The sequence below is a fragment of the Melospiza melodia genome, unplaced genomic scaffold, assembly GCF_035770615.1.
Source record: "Melospiza melodia melodia isolate bMelMel2 unplaced genomic scaffold, bMelMel2.pri scaffold_35, whole genome shotgun sequence".
Taxonomy (NCBI): domain Eukaryota; kingdom Metazoa; phylum Chordata; class Aves; order Passeriformes; family Passerellidae; genus Melospiza; species Melospiza melodia.
The window spans coordinates 525,055-540,093 of record NW_026948670.1 but is presented as its reverse complement, the minus strand read 5'-3'; positions in this window follow the sequence as shown (position 1 = coordinate 540,093).

The following is a 15,039-nucleotide window of genomic DNA, read 5'->3' as shown; positions in this document are numbered from 1 at the left end:
AGTTTCTGTTTATATTCTGTATTTTGCGCACATATTCATTGATTGTCCTGGACTAAACATACATATGATAATAATTTCTCCAAAATCATTAACATATTTCCCCTCCCCTTTACCCATGGGTTCTTCTGCCCTGGGAGTCTCTCTGGTGATCCTTGCTGATTGTGGACCCCAATGTTCCAGTGGGCCTGGCTGAGCTGGCAGGACACTGATGCTAGTGAGCTTCCAGTTCCCCTTCTCACACAATGGGCACTGTGTGGTTTCCATAGGCCTGGGGTTGTGGAGAACAAGCTCCAGGTATCAGCTCAGCTGGTGTAGACAATTTCTCATCTGGTAACAAGAGGTGACAGAGTGGGCTGTGACGTCACAGAGTGGGTTATGTGAGGTCATTGAGCAGCTATGACATCATAGGTCATCTCTGTGACATCACAGATCCAGCTGTGACATCACAGGGCAGACTATGACATCACAGACTCTGGTGTGACATCAGAGACCAGCTGTGTGACATTAGAGACTGGGCTGTGACATCACAGAGCAAGGTGTGACATCCCAGAGGGGCTGTGTGACATCCCAGCAGGGCTGCGTCAGGTCACTGGGTTGGTCACTCTGCTGCAGCTCCCCCCTCACAGTTTCTCCCAACAAGTCCAATGCTGTTCATGCCCAGCAGGGTCCCTGTCCCCCAGGATCCCCCCGGACCACCTAGAGCCACAGCCTCCACCAAAGGATGTTCCACAGGATCCACCCCAGAGCCTGACAGGGGACAAGGGGCCAGAGCTGTATGACCAGGACATAAAGGACGGGGATTATCCAGGTCACTGTGGCCTGGTTTGGGTTCCCCAGGGCAGGAAAGATGTCTGGCAGTTGGAGCAGGGTCTAGGAAGGGCCTCCAAGGTGGGGCTGGAGCCCTTGGGCTGTGAGCAGAGGCTGAGGGAGCTGGGCTCCTCATCCCAGCCTGGCAGTGCCAGGGAGGAGGGGATGGAGAGCACAGAGCCAGGCTCTTCACAGGGGGCTGGTGGGAGACATGAGCCAATGGGTGGGAGGGGAAAGGAGAGATCCGCCAGGACAAGAGGAGATGAAATGAGTCAGGCTGGTTTTAGCATTTCCTCAACAGCAAAAGCAGCCTGACCTCCTTCTCCATCCACCACTGACAGCTTTGCAAATCAGGTATTGTTTGAGCTGTTTTGTCCCCACTCCAGGACGAGCATCCTGTTACAAGAACTTAATTGTGTTTATATCTATCACAGAATCACACTTATCTGAAATTAATTTTAGCTCGGAAATCATTTGTAGATGGTGGACTCATCAGACACTGCTGGGACATTGCACATAGCTCAGGGAGCAGTGTGATTGTTATGAAATTTTGTCCTGTTCAACCATGGTCCGTTGGCCATGAAGAAAAACTTTCTGTGCCTCTGAGTCTCACCAGTTCCTGACCCCGAAGGACACACACCTGATGAGTTGGGGTTCTCACAACAGTGGTGGCACCTGCATCTCCCTCCATACCCAGTGCAGAGCTGCCTTGTTCCAAAAAGTCCCTGGCAATGCAGGGATGAAGGAAATGTGACAGGCTGTGGGGATCAGGGGCAGGGCACAGCCAGGGATTTGGGGTGGTTGTGAGCCCAGGACAGGACCCAGCCCTTGGCCTGGGTGAACCTCATCCCATTTTCCTGGGCCCATGGCTCCAGCCTGTCCAGATCCCTCTGCAGAGCTTGCTGCCCTCCAGCACAGCCACACTCCCACCCAGCTTGGGCTCACCTGTGAACTGACTGAGGGTGCCCTTGATGGCCTCATCCAGATCAGCAATAAAGGGATTTCACTGACCTGGCCCCAATTCTGAGCGCTGGGGACACCCCTGGATGTGACTCCATTCCTCATCTGCCCAGAGTGCCAGGGGTTGAATGTAGGAAATGGTGGGGAGAGGGTGAGGACAAAGTCTGTTTAAATGTCAGCCATGAAGGGTCTTGATTTTCATATCTGTTCGAACTGCATTAGGAGGTGTGGGGGGTCCATGTCAATTGGACATTGCTGATATCAATCTATAATTAGGAAAAGAAAAGTCAAAAGGACAAAAGAGTTCTCTCTGTATTGTTTTCAATACAGTATATTCACTTTGAATACACTTCTGAAATCTGACTAATTAGCCACAAAAGAATTGAAAACTTCAGTTACTCCCATGAGTTTTCTTGTTTGGATGTTTTGAGCATATGTTTATGAGCTTTTCTCACTGAATTCCTGAACTGAAGAGCTCAAGAAAGAAGAGGCCTCTGGAGGAATAAAATTCATCAGCAACTCCCAAGTGGCTGAGGATCCATCCTCATCAGAGCAGCAATGAACAGAAATGGGCACTGTGGGGGCCTGAAAATATGTATTGTTATAACAACAACAAGAATACAACGACTGAAGTATAGTAGAAGTCCTTGTGAATATCTATATGTAGTGAGAGTCCTATGTATTGGATAAGTGGGTCCTAGTTGCCTTCATGAGCCACAGCTGCTGCCCAACCAAGGACCCCGCAGCTGTGGCTCATTTAGAGCAACAGGACCCACCTATCCAATACATAGGACTCTCACTACATATAGATATTCACAAGGACTTCTACTATACTTCAGTCGTTGTATTCTTGTTGTTGTTATAACAATACATATTTTCAGGCCCCCAAATTTCCCCCCTTTTCTTTTAACAATTATACAATTACAATATACATACAGTCCCAGCTCTCAGGCTGCCACAGCTCTCAGCTGTCTTTAAACACACACACAAATCCCTAGATGTTCCAAGGCTCTTTTCCTTAAAGGCCATATTCTTACAACTTTCTGCTGTTACAGCTCCTTAATTCAAAGGCCATATGATAGTCTAAAGTCCCAGCTCTCTGGCTGCCACAGCTCTCAGCTGTCCGGGGGATTCCATACCTTCTTTCGATGTTTGGCTGCGTGTTCTTCATCACGTCGGGGTCACCAATTGTTGTATTGTATTTCATATTTCTCTAGTCCCATACTCTTGTTATGATATTCTTAAAGTCCATACCTTCATGGCTGGTTTTCTACCACGCAGCTCCTCTCTGCTGTACTGCTCCTCATAGCTTCTCAGCGGCTCCAGCTGGGCTCTGGACCCACCCCCTTTTATCCCAGTTGCCTTCATGAGCCACAGCTGCTGCCCAACCAAGGACCCCGCAGCTGTAGCTCATCCAGAGCAACAGGACCCACCTATCCAATACATAGGACTCTCACTACATATAGATATTCACAAGGACTCCTACTATACTTCAGTCGTTGTATTCTTGTTGTTGTTATAACAATACATATATTCAGGCCCCCACAGGGCACAGCTTTGTGGCAGCCTCAGCTATGGCATGGGCCCTGGGCGTGGAGCAGGAGCAGCTCTTGAGGGCCCCAAGACCGCAGCTCTTGTGCTGCCCTGGGCAGATGGGATGGCAGCAGGGGCTGCAGAGCTCTCAGCACCCCAGCCTGAGGGCAAGCAGGGCAGCTAGGGAGCCTCCTTTGGTCTTGGCCAAGCACCTTCCCCCATGGCTGGGGCTGAGTGCTGTGGCAGCGGCAGCTGCTGCTGTGCCCTTGCCAGGGGCTGAGGCCGTGGGGCCAGTGCCCAGAGCAGCCTGGCCTGAGCAGAGCTGTGGGGCCAGAGCCGGCTGGGCTGGGCTGGGCTGGAGAGAGACCCTTGGTGCTGCCCAGAGCTCAGGGCAGCTGGCAGATCTTTCAAGGAGCTGGGCTGGGCTCCGAGAGCCTGGCCCAGAAACCATCAGTGTCCATCTTAGCCTGGCTGAGCGTGCAGGGGCAGGACTCAGGCCAGGCCTTGTGGGGCAGGGCCAGCACCTGTGCAAAGCATTGCAAACAGGCAAGTGGCCCAGAGAGGAGGCTGCTCTGTGCCCTTGGTGGCATGGACAGAGGAGGGAAGTGGCCCAGGACATTTGTCAGTGCCAGCCTCTGTCTCCATGTGTTGGCAGCCCTGGCTGCTGAGTCCAGCTTTGGCCTGGGCTGAGTTTGGCTGTGGCCCAGCTCCATCCTCCTGCGGGGCTCAGGGCTTGTTCCCGGCCATGGCCAGGCCTGGCTGCCTCTCTGCCGGCCCAGAGGCCGGCAGAGCCCAGGGCAGGGCTGTCTGTGCAGCCCCACAGGTGCCCCGGGCTCTGCACAGGGGCTGGGCCAGCACAGGGCCACAAAGGGGCCACGCAGCCGCTGCCAGGGCTGATAGCAAGGCCAGGCTCACACAAGCAATTGCTGAGCATGGCCCGCATTGGCCAGGCCTGACTGTGCCAAAGGCAGAGCTCAGCTGCCCTTGGGGGCTGCAGGAACACTCCAGAGCCCAAAGAGCCTCCATGGCTGTGCTGGAGACCAAGGCTGCAGGAGGGAAATGCAGGGCTGCTGCGGGATGGGGAGGGCATTGAATTCCAGCACACACCTCAGCTCTCTGATGATCCCGGCACCATGCTGGGCCCTGTTTCAGACTGGAGCAGAGGAGATGTTGATGGGACAGGAGCCCTGTGGGGCTGTCAGGGACCTGCAGCTTGCAAGGGGCTCTGCTCTCCCTCTGGTGCTCTGGGAGAGATCCAATCCCAGCTGGGCACCTCAGGGCACAAGTGGAACTGGGTGTTCATGGGCACAAAAGTGATGTCAGCCTGGATAGGGGCACAGGGGACACAGCTTTTATTACCTGTTAGTTTCATAATATACAAGCAAGTCTTTTTTATCTGGGTCATTTCAGTACTGTTAAGAAATGGCACAGTTTTCCCAGCAGGAACAGGAATTTCCTGGAGGTGTACAGATGGCAGGAGGAAAAATACTGATCTTGCCTTCTACTGGTGTGACCAATATTTTGTTTATTACTTCCTCTCCATTTTCCTTCAGGTGTTTTCAGCTCTTCTGTTGAAATGGCCATGTCTAAGGACATCTCTTCCTTTAAAGCAGGTGGATCTATATACTTCTACTGCTCTCTGATTTCCTCCTCTAGATGCTCTCTGGTCATTCAAGTGCCTCTCAACTAACTGGCTTCATGCTTTGACCTGGAAGAAATTGCCCAATATTTCTGAAGTTCAAATAAATATATAATAAATATCATCTCAATTGTGTTTTTATCTATCACAGAATTACCTTATGTCTTTGTCTAAAACTGTTCCTGTACAGAAATCCCTTGGGGATGGTGGACATGTCAGATGCTGCTGGGACATCACAGAGAGCTGAGGAAAGAGCTGTGATGGTTATTAAACTGTTCAAATATTCAACTTATGTTTGTTGGCAAGAAACCTTTCTGTGCCTCTGAGTGTCACCAGTCCCTGACCCCAAAGGACACAATCTGATGAGTTGTGGTTCCCACTGCAGGGGCTGCACTTGGACCTTGGCTCTGCACAGGAGAGCTCTTTGTCCCCTTTCTCTCTTTTCCTCCCTCTGGGCATGGGGGGAGCTCCTGACTTCAGCATGTGACACGTGTGTGCAAAGAGCAAATCTGGACAGAATTGGGGCAGGAAGGGTTTGGGGGGACCTTGGGATCTGTGCTGGGCACAGAAGGTGTTTTCCATTGCTCTGAGACTGTCTGCAATGGAAAGTGGATTTAATGTCCAGCAGAGCAATGACTTTGGCCTTTGATGGAGCTGTGCCTTCCCTTGGCTTTGTTGGCTGACATTAAACGAACATCCCTCTGTTTCTTGGGCAGCTCCTTCTCCAAGGAAAGCAGGTGGGAGTTGGAGCCACGGAGCTGAAAGCTGCAGGTGTGCAGCCTGGGCTGGAGGGAGCTCAGATTTGCACAAGGCTGCTCTGAGTGCCAGGGCTTGGGTGGGGAAAATGGTGGGGTGGGGGTAGGGACAGAGTGTGATTGATTGTCAGCCATGAAGGGTCTTGATTTTCATATCTATTCCAACTGCATAAGAAGCTACTTGGATTTAGTGTCAATAGGAGACTGCACAGACTGATTTATGAACAGGAAAATGTCCCAAACAGGACCTCAAAAATGTTTTCTCACTGTCTTTTTAAATATAAGGCATTCACTTAGAACACACTACTGAAATCTATCAAATTACCACAAATATTTGAACACTTAAACCAAATCAACACTTAAATCAAACTCCAGGGGGTTGTGTTCTTAAAGTGTTCTGAATGTCAATGAGCCCTGGGACACTGAATTCCTGCACTCAAGAGCTGAAGGCTGATCAAGCCTCTGGAGCAGTGAAATTCAGCAGCAGCCTCCAAGGTGCTGAGGATGTCAGCAGCCCCCACTGAGGCCATCCCTGCCCAGAGACCATGGGGGAATGGGTAGACAAGGAGAGTGTCCCTGGGGCTGGGGCAGCACAACTCAGAGGCACCAGCGGCTCCAGCTGGGAAATGGAGTGTGGAATGTGTCTGGGAAAGCCCTGCCTGGGCTGGGCCAAGCAGGACAGACAAGCCCTGCTCCCATCCACTAAAAAACAACTCTCTCAATGAGATATTTAAATGAAATTACAATTGCTTGTGTACTCTGAGATGGACTCTCTGGAGAAATACCAACAAGAGATTCTCAGGAGCTCAAAACAACAAATCAGCCTTTACTGGCAACTTTAGAAAATCAGACAAGCTTTGCCAAAAGATTTATTATAACACTGTAGTGGTTTTTCGTTTGTTAATTTAGGATTTTTTAATCTTGAGATTTCTTAATTAATGTATTGATGAGTGTGGTGGGTTTTAGTTTCAGTTATTTATTTATGGGTTTACTTTTATTACTTTTTAAAACTCTTCTATGTCAAACTATGGCAGATATTTGATCAACAAAAAACACTTCTCAAAAACATTGACTTGGCCCATTCAAATTCACAGTCTAAGCCTGGTTAACTTAATGTTAATCAAAATTTGCAGGAGCACAGAAACAGAAGAAGACATAGAAAGAGAAAGACCAAAAAGATACAGAGAAGCACACAGACAGCTACCACCTCCTGGATTCCAGAAGTGTTCAGATGGAAATTCCAAGAGGAGGTAGGGTCAAGATGTGTGCATGCCTTGTGGTCAGCCTTCAATACCCCTTGGTTTTGCTGGACCCTTCCCGCAGGTGGGACTTGGGCTCATTTGGTCCCTCAGGAGCTGGGCTGGGGGCTGCAGAGGTGGCTGTGGAGCATTGCCTGTGCTGTGCCAGGGACTGGCAGCCACTGCTGGGGTGGGATAGAGGCTCTGGGGGGACTGGGGTTCCAGGGCAGGGCAGTGCTGGGGTTCCAGGGCAGGGCAAGGCTGGACCTGCCCCTTCCTCCCCCACACATGAAATGTTTTGAGCCAACAATCTCCTCCATTCTGTCACAACAGGGAATGTTGGAGGTGAAATCCCAATTCTGGCCATGGGCACCTGGCTGAGAAGGACAGCTCTTTTCCATAGGAAGGAAAGCACAGAATCTTGCCAAGTGTTTTGGGAACAGATGAGAGGTGACCCTCATGAAACCACTGCCAGCCAGACTTGTCCTGGCAATATTCCTATGGGAACAATCCCTGGATATAAGGAAATTTGGAGGTGAAACTCCAATTCTGGCCATCCTTGGAACAGAATATCAGATCTTTTTCATAGGAAGGAAAGCACGGAGCACCACTGTTTCAATAGCGGATGAGACCCTCAACATGCCAAGGTCAGCCTGACCTCTTGGGAGGTCAAACCAGCCAGACCTGTACTGTATTCCTTTGTTTTTATGGGGCTCTGAAGTGTCACAATGGTGCCTTGGTTCTGTGGGGCTCCACACTGCCACAATGGCTCCTTGATTACAAGAAGACCTGAAATGTCACAATGGACCCCTTGTTCGATGGGATCCCACAGTGTCACAGTGGCTCCCAAGTTTCACAATGGTCCCACTGATTCCAAGAGGCCTTGCAGTGTCACAATGTTCTCCATGGTTCCCCAGGCCCCACAATGTCACAGGACTCCTCTGTTCCATGAGCCCTGCAATGTCACAATGGACCTTTAGACCCTGGAGGTTTGCAGTGTCACAATGGTCTCATTTTGGCTGCACAGTCTCACAATGGTCCATTGATGACAGGAGGCCCTGCAATGTCACAACAGACCTTTGGCTCCATGCAGCCCTGCAGTGTCACAAAGGCCTCTTGGTTTCATCAGGCCCCACAGTATCAAAATAGTCCTCTTGATTTTGTGGTGACCCCCAGGGTCACAATGGTCTCACTGGTTCCATGAGGCCTCACAGTGTCACAATACTTTGCTTATTCCATGGATCCTCATAGTGTCACAATGATCTCCATGATTTCATGAGTCCCTTCAGTGTAACAATGATCTTCTTGGCTCCATGGTGCCCCACAGTGTCACAATGGCCCCTGGGTTCCATGAGGCTGTGAAGTGTCAAAATGGCCTCTCCATGATTACATAAGGACTTGCAATGTCACAATGGACTTTTGGCTCCATGGGGTCTTGCTGTATCAGAATGATCCCTACATTCCATGGAGCCACACAGAGTCAGCACGATCCCCTTGGTTCCATTAGCCCCAGCAATGTCACAGTGCTCTCTATGATTCCATGCCCCACGGCCCGATTGAGCCCCATTGAAGCTGGGACTACAACGCCCGTCATGCCCCGCGCTCAACAAAACCCCTGGGATCCGCCCCCCCTTTGTCCCTTAGGTGTCCCGCAGACCCTCCAGGATCCCTCAGTGCCCCCTCATCGCCAATTCGGGATGCCCCAAAAGCGTCCCCGGACCCCCTGAGTGCTGCCAACCCCACAGATGCCCGGTACAGCCACTTCTGGGAATTCATCTCCTCTCATCCCCAGTGGCCCCAGAGCACCTCAGAACACAGTCCCGGGCCTAAAACTCCTGCCGTCCCCTGTGCCCTAAAGAGCCCGGTTAGCGCTCCCTGAGCTCCCCGCAAGTACTCCCGAACAGTTTACGTTTCCCTGAGGACCTCAAGTCGCAGCTCGGACGCAGAAGTGTCCCCGAAGAGCCTTCCCTGAACTCCAAACAAAGCGTTGGAGCCACTTCCGGGACTACGGCTCCCACCATGCTCCAGGGCGCATGTCCAACGGTGTTCTAGCCAGGACTTCATCTCCCGTCATGCCCTGCGCCCCACTGAGAGCCATTGCAGCTGCACTTTGAACTCCCATGATGCTCCACGCCCCGTTAAGACGTATTACACCCGCGCCTACAACTCCCATCACCGCCTGCGCCACAGAGAGCACCGTCAGAGCTCCCCAAGGGCCCGCCCGGACCCTGACGGCCCCAAATTCACCTCCCTGACCTCCATGGGCCCACTGGACCCCCAAGTGCTGCCCCGGACCCCCAGCTGTCCCTCGGAATCCCTGAGTGCCCCTCCAAGTGCCCACCTGGCTCTCCCAAGTGTCCTCCAGACCCTCAAGTTCTCTCTGAATTCCCTCCCCAGACCCAGAACTGCCCCAAATGTGGCCCAGAAAGTTCTCCAGGGACCTCAAAGTGGCCCCTTTTGCACTGTCTGAGAAAAAGATAAAAAGATGACAAAAGGATTGAAAATAGGACTAATTAGCATAAAGAAGAAGAAGTCAATAGCCACCTGCTCAATGAATTAATGAAGGGAATTGTGTTACTTAGAACTAATGACCAATAAATTTTTTGCTTGCTAAAAAGGTATGGATTTTTTAATATAAACATTCAAATTTGGTAATACAAATATAGAATAATTCTTTTATATAATAAAATAAGAAAAGCAATTATCATTTTATTAATTCAGTACATTTTATTTTTAAAGGGAAATGCAGAGTTATTTTTATGTTTTGGGATGTCAGTCTGTAAGAGATGGTCCAAAGATCCCTCATCTGCCTCACAGCTGCCATCAAGGACTGAGACTGAGACCCTTCAAATTCTAACGCAGGGGTGCTGGCCTGACTGGAGAGGGATGTCTGCCATAGGAAGTGGGATGTTTCCCATAGGAACCAGTCCTGAAACAACGGGCCCCACTCACTGCTGGCACCAGTTTGTGCTGTTCAGAACTGCACTGTCTGTACCTGTTCCCAATGGATTTATTCTCCACTGTTCCCTCCATGTACTGCCTTGCTCCCCTCCTGTTGGTAGATTATGAAAGAGCCCTGAGTTAACCAAAGACAGATCTATTGGCCTGACCACAAGGATTTCATCTCTCTGTTGGCAGCTATTCCCCCCTCCTTTTCTCTGTCTCTCTATCCTTTATCTCCTTTCTAATGCTTGTGTTGTATCTGCTGTGGGCACTCAATAAAAGGTGCATTTGTTTTGGTTAACACTGAAAGTCCCCTGCTGTGTGTCTTTGCACACTGAGATCAGTGAAACGAACCATCGTGACCCCCCTTGTACCAGGGGATCGTGGCATGGCCTGATGGGGTTGCTGCCCACAGCACGTGAACGTGATCTTCTTGGTGGCGACTGCACTGGTTCATCTGCTCTTGCTTTCTGGTCTGCCTATCCCAGAATTACCTGTGCCACCTGCTTTTCTTATATTGTGGTTCTCTGTAGTTCCTTCAATAGTCAGCCCTTCTTAAGTTCACTCTTGGAATAGGGGATTATCACCTCCCCATCATAGCGAGTGCATTCAAATGCACTTGAATGCAATTTGCCTGCATTCAAAATATGGCCCAAGAGTCTCTTGTGACACAGGGGGTGCTCATGAAACCATGGAGACCATTTTGAAACTTCAAGGCCTGATGGAACCAAAGGATCATTTTGGCACTTCTGAGCCTTGGAAGCAAAGGGACCACAGTGACACAGTGGGGCTCTGTGGAACCATGGGGCCGTGGTGACATTGTGGAGTGTCATTGAACCAACTGTCCATGGTGACACTGCAGGGCCTGATGGAATCGTGGACACCATTGTGACACTACAGGGCGTCACGGAAGCAAGGGGCCATTGTCACACTCTGCGGCCTTTTGGGATCCAAGGGCACTTGGGATACCATGGAAATTATGGAAACTGTGGCACCACGAAACCAAGGAGACCATTGTGACCCTACAGGACCCCATGGAGCTAAGGATTCATGGAACAGTGCAGGACACATGGAACCGAGGGGACATTGTGAAGCTGTAGGACCAAAAGATCCCATTGTGACACTGTGGGCCCCCAGGGATCCAACCATCCATTTTGACATTGCAGGGCCTCATGGAATCCTGGAGACCACGGTGAAACTTTGAGGCCTTCTGAATTAAGTGGCCCTGCAGGACCTGATGGAAGCAATGAGACCCCATAGAACCAAGGGTCCATTGTGACCCTGTGGTACCAAGGTGTCGTGGGTTGACCCAGGCCAAATGCCAGGCATCCATGTGGGCTGCTCACTCACTCCCCTCTGCAGCTGGACAAAGAGAATTTAATAAAGGGTTCATGGGTTGAGATAAGGACTGGGCAAGATCACTCATCAAATACTGTCCTGGGAAAATCAGGCTTACCTTAGAGATGTGAAATTCATTTATTACTAACAAAGTCAGAACAGGAAAAAGGGGAAATAAATAAGCTACTCACCTCCCTCCAGCTCTTCCTCATACCCCAGCAGTGCAGGGAGACGGGGAATGGGGGTTATGGTCAGTTCATCACCCATGGCTTCTGCCCTTGCTCAGGGAGAGGAGTGGTTCCTCTGCTGCACCGTGGGTCCCTCCCAAGGGAGACAGTTCTGCAGGAGCTTCTCCAAGGTGAGTCCATTTCAGGGGCAACAGCCCTCTGCAAACTGCTGCAGTGTGAGTCCATGCCAGGGACAACAGTCCTTCCCAAACTGCTGCAGCATGGGTCACTCTTCCAGGGGTGCATTCCTCCAGGGACAGGCTGCTCCAGCCTGGGAGCAGGGCCTCTCTCTCCATGGCTCTCCTGCAGGGTGCCCTGGGTCTCCAGTGCCTGGAGCACCTCCTGTCCCTCTTTTGCACTGACCTTGATGTCTGCAGAATCTTCTTCTCACATGTTCTTCCTCTGCTCTTTTCCTACTGGAGTTAAAACTGCACCACAATCTCTATTTTGATTTCTTTTTAAATCTGTTATCGCAGTGGCATTACCACCATTTGTAACTGGCCCAGCCTTTGCCAGCAGCAGGTCCATCTTTGAAGCCACCAGGGATTGGCTGTGCCAGACATGGTGGAAGCTTCCAGCATCTTCTCACAGGAGCCATCCCCGTGCCCCCCTGTGAAATACAAAGCTGTGTTTCGTGTCAGGTACATACAGGCAATGTGTGTATTTGTGATATGTGTGGAAACCAACCATGGGACAGTTACAAAGACAAATTCTAATAATTACTGAGGAAAGTAAAGCATGGAAGAAGGCCTTTGAACCTATCTTTTGTTCGTAATGAACCTTTATAAGTGTTAAGTTCATTTAGGAGCATTTGAATTAAAGCTTTAAGGATGCTGCTTTTTTTCTGCTTGTAGCTAAGCTTTAAAGAATTTTGCAATAATAATCTTTTGAAGTATGATTTTACAATATTGCTTGTAGTAAGGATCTTTGAAACTATAGCTTTACAATATATAAGAAGAAACTTATATATAAGAATGCTTATCTCACACTTTTAAGAAAACAGTGAAAAGCAGCATGAGAAAGGAAGATGAACATCAACTCAAGGATTTATGGTTTTGACCAAGGGAAGCTGGACATCACTGTTATGAGGTTTATAGCCTCTGCAATTAAAAGATGGACCCACATCTGGAGTGCTAGACCTCACCATCTGGGAGATTTCTTCCTTCTTTTGGAAACTAAACCACCACCATCTGGGGATACTCCTTTCTGGGATACATCCTGAGGAAAACTAAATTACAATAGGTATGGAATTTGACAAAAAAATTGGGAATAGAAACTGCTGAGAAAGCTGATGAGAACCCCTATAAATACCTGTAAACCTCAACTATTGGTGTGTTGGAGGGAAAACTTCCCCCACTGTACCCATCGCTGTATTGCTCATACTTTACCATATTAATTAGTGACTTGATTGGTGCTTGAATATTGGCCCAGTAAAGCTCCTCATTTATAATACCCCTGTAGTGGGAGCTGGGAGAGAAGAAGGGGACGCTGTCCTGTCCCTCAGGGGAGGTGCGGCTCATTTGCTGACAGCTGGGGCCTCCCAGCTGAAAATTTTCAAACTCTGTTTTTCTGGGACACAACATTTTTCACAGGCTGATTCACGTTTGGTCAGGGGCTTTTCGCTGGGATTTGGGGTGCCTGACTCCCCTCATGTTCACCAGTGGCGTGGGGGATGTGGCTCCCAGAGGTGCTGCCTCTATCCACAAGCCCAGAGGGGATGGGGGTGATGTTGAGGAACAGAAAACAGGAACACTGGAATTTGAATTGTGGGGTGGGGTGGGGGTGTTGGAGAGCGAGCATCGCTCAGTTGTTCTGGGGAAAGAAGACGTGCAGATCCGGGATGGAGATCCCTGGGAAAGCTTCTCCTTCCCAGCCACCAGTGTGCACTGGTGGTTCTGGGGGGAGAGGGAAAAAGCGTTCGGTCACTCCTGCTGCCGAGGCACCGGCAGCACAGTGGGGGTCGGCTGTGAGAACAAAGACCCCGCCCTGCAGGCCAGGTCTGGGCTGTTTGGCCTGCCCACCACCAGGTTTGGGGGCTTTGATCCCCCTACTCAGGCCCAGGGCTCTGTTCTGTGGGCCTGGTCTGGGGTCCTTGGTCCGCCCACTCGGACTGGGGCCAGGGACTCTGTCCCACCCAGTGGTGCAAAAAAAAAAAAAAATGGTGGCCAGAGCTACCAGCTCAAAGTACTCGAAAGCCACAAGTCAGACTCAGCCCAAGTGATTCAATTAAGGACAGTGGCCAGAGCATTCCAGAAATTTTCTCAATATTGTTTGATAATTATCAATGCATTTTTTAAAATAGTTATTAGTGATTTTTCTTTAGCAGTTCTTTGTTTCAGGATTCTGCAAGTCTGTTTCAGGACCAAAAGGGATCATTCAGGGATGTCAAAGATCAACATCTCCAATGACTGGGATTGTACTGGGATACTACGGGGATCATACTGGGAGCAGCTGGGCCCATGCCGTGGTAGACTACGATCACATGGAGGGAGACTGGGATCATACTGGGATAATACTGGGATCACACTGGGATGGAGTAGGAGCCTGCAGGGGGAAATTGAGACCATATTGGGGACAGATGGGATATACTGGGAGTGACTGGGATCATTCTGAAGGTGACCAGGAGCAGCTCTGAGCAACTGGGATCGTGCAAGGAGCAACTGGGAGGAACTGGGAGTGACTGGGTGCATGATGGGCATGATTGGAAGCCACTGGGCTTACACTGGGATGAACTGGGGTCATGCTGGAGGTGACTGGGATCATACTGGCAGTGAGTGCCACTACACTGAGGCTGACTGGGAGTGGTTGTGAGCAAATGGGATCATGCTGGAAGGAACTGGGAGTGACTGGGAATGTGTTGGAAGGAACTGGGGTACGCTGGGAGAGACTGGAAGTGACTGGAACAAAAGTGAGGGTGAAAGGGAACAACTGGAACCATGTGGAGCACAACTGGTTCATACTGGCAGGGACTGGGAGCACACTGGGCTCATCTTTGGGTCATACTGGGAGGGACTGGACTAATACTGGGAGTGTCTGAGAGTGACTGGGAACACACCATGCACATCATCCCCCATACTGGGGGCGACTGGGAACAGCTGGGAGCAAGTGGCATCATACTGGGACTGACTGGATTGATCTAGCTGGAGGCAACTGGGACCATACTGGGAGCGATTGGAAGTTACTGGGATTATACTGGGACCATACTGGGTGTGCTGGCATGTGACAAGGATCATACTGGAGCTTCCTAGGCTCTTATTGGTATTGAAAGGGAGCAACTGGGATCACACTTTGGGCCCCTGGGAGCAACTGAGAGAAACTGGGATCATGCTGCAAGCAAACTGGAGGAACTGGGAATTACTGGATGCAGGCTGGAGGCAACTGGGATATGCTGGGCATGACTGAGAACATACTGGGATAACAAGCACCTTACTGGGATCACTGTGAGTGTCTGGGAAGAACCATGGACATGCTGAGGGCAACTGGGATGTACTGGGAGTGTTTGTAATCATACTGGAAATGACTGGGAACAAGAGGGACCATGCTGGGGAGAACTTGGACCATGGTAGGGGCAACTGGGAGTGAGTGGGAGTGACTGGGTC